Source organism: Otolemur garnettii, unplaced genomic scaffold (assembly GCF_000181295.1).
Source record: "Otolemur garnettii isolate 467f Iridium unplaced genomic scaffold, OtoGar3 scaffold00048, whole genome shotgun sequence".
Lineage (NCBI taxonomy): Eukaryota > Metazoa > Chordata > Mammalia > Primates > Galagidae > Otolemur > Otolemur garnettii.
In genome coordinates this window covers 1,869,780-1,872,089 of record NW_003852443.1, presented here as the reverse complement: position 1 = coordinate 1,872,089, position 2,310 = coordinate 1,869,780, and the positions used below count along the sequence as shown (strand labels likewise).

The following is a 2,310-nucleotide window of genomic DNA, read 5'->3' as shown; positions in this document are numbered from 1 at the left end:
AGACCATTATTTGCCTAATGAGTGGGAGTGCTTTGGCAAGAGATTATCCTCTGAATATCCTCAAATGTATTATTTTAAATACTTCATTGACAGCATATTTATCAAATCTAATAATATATGTTTATTTGCTTAATTTTAACATTATCTCATTTTATACTAAATTGTAAATTCAAGATTGATTTTTCAGCATTCTCCATAAAGATATGTTTAGAATAGTGAGGATGTCTGAGGTTGATACAGAGTTCATTTTCTAATATGTCTTATGTTTACTGATGCAACTTCATTTGTTGTTTAGCTAACTTCGTATGAAATAGCAGTTTTAGCATAAATTTATAAGTGTGTTCTATTTTAGCCATCATCCATCAATACCATCCACAGCATTCTTTTTGGTATCAATAAAAGGTATAGTTTTAAACAGTTGAATCTGTGCTAACTTTTTATTAATATAGGAGTTATTTAGCATACTTAAAGAGTAGGGAAATGATCATCTTAAGTGCTTATGCACCATTTGTGTGTTTTCTTTATCTGTCAATCTTTCCAATCTTTCATTCCAGCTAAATTTGAGGAGGCAAATGCAGGGAAGAAATTAGCCTTCAATTTTAATACATACGTCACTAATTAATACATACTTAATAACTCACACTTGCTTTTCTGTTTCTTGGCACTAGATTCACTGGCATACGGGTTAAAAGAAAGGCTATACTGGCAATATTCCCATTCTTACATATAAAATACATACATATAAGTTATAACACTGTTTAATCTGAACAGTAAAACCCATTAGGAAATAGTATTGATTTTGTTGTATAGTTACAGGCATTTGTTTTATCAAATGCTTCTAGGAATGCCTTTTCAGGAGTAGTAAATCTGAGAAAGTTTTTTCTCTCATTTTTCTTAAATATCTAAGAGCATAAGGTTTTCATTACATAAAGCAGATATTTGGAAACGTGTGTGTGTGTTTTAAGAATATAGCTATTCTTATATATTATATATATTCTATAATATATATTATATTCTTATATATTATATGTATATTATATTCTATAATAGCTATAGCTACTAGCTATTATTATCTTTTCTCAAAGAATACTTCACTCAGCCATAAGGTTATCTATCTTGCAGATCAAACTCACTTAGTTTATCCCAAGACCCTTTCCAGTTCTTTTTTCTTAGAGAACTATGATACTGTATATTCGGCACAGAGAGGCTAAAGGGAATTCAGGCTGGATTTGGCTTATCTTGAAGATCCAGTGGCTCACTTTTGATAATGCTTAGAGACATCAAACCCTGTATTGACAGTCAAAATGCCTATGAACTCTAGAGGATAGCACAGTTCTAAATGATTAATTCATCATGAGATAACATTACAGTAGCTAAAAGTGATTAAAACCTACATAATCATTAGATGTTTTTCGCACAGGACAGGACCCCATTCTTGAGAGTGTTTTCCTACAGAATTGGTCTCTCTTTTCTCCCTGAGCAAAGACCTCACTCCAATGTAGAAATGCATGTTTCTGCCAAATGACAGCAACACATAGAGCACTTTGAATGAAGTGGAGAGGGCTACAGATTTAGATTCATATCTCCTGAGAACGTTAATTTAGGGTACCGTAAAAAACAAAAACAAAAACAAAAACAGAAAATGCCTACTTTCTGATAATGCTTGAAAATGTACATCTCAGTCAGTCAAAGCCTCACTCAGGCCATCAAGCAGCTGAGAAATTTGGTTTACATACAGAACAAAACAAATTTGCTGGAGAATGAGATATAAGTAACAGTGTATCAATTGAAGTAGAGTATAGAAGAAGTAACATTGATTCCTAATGACTTTCAGATTCCTAAAGCAACATTTCCTGCAACCCCTCTGTAGATCCTGTCCTTGACTTCTGATACATATTTATGTTTGCTACTAATACATGTACTTAAAGCAAAATAAACAAAAACCTCATAATACCAGCTGAGTGATTATTACTAATAGCAAACAAAAAAAAAATCTTCATAAAAGATTAAGCTATCCAAAAATCAAAGCAATCTTTTTGGTTTTCCATAGGAAAAACTTTCCCAAGAAACAGGTACAGGTTGAACACCCCTAATTTGGAAATCAGAAATTGGAAATGCTCCAAAATCTGAAATTTTTTGAATGCTGACATGATACAAAATGCTTAGAAATTTCTAGCACATTTATGTTTTATCGTATGTTTTTTTCAAAAGCTCAGAGAAGCACAGGATTTTATTAATGCATGTAAAATCTAATTTAATGCAGATAAATGCCAGTTTAAATGTAAATCATTACTTTAAGCTGCATACACA

At 31.6% G+C, this 2,310-nt stretch overlaps 1 protein-coding gene across 1 annotated transcript in view; it reads left to right on the top strand.

Moving 5' to 3' along the window:
• Positions 1 to 2,310, top strand: part of ZNF804A (zinc finger protein 804A) — a 295,545-nt gene that overhangs the window by 236,583 nt on the left and 56,652 nt on the right. The window lies entirely within an intron of this gene.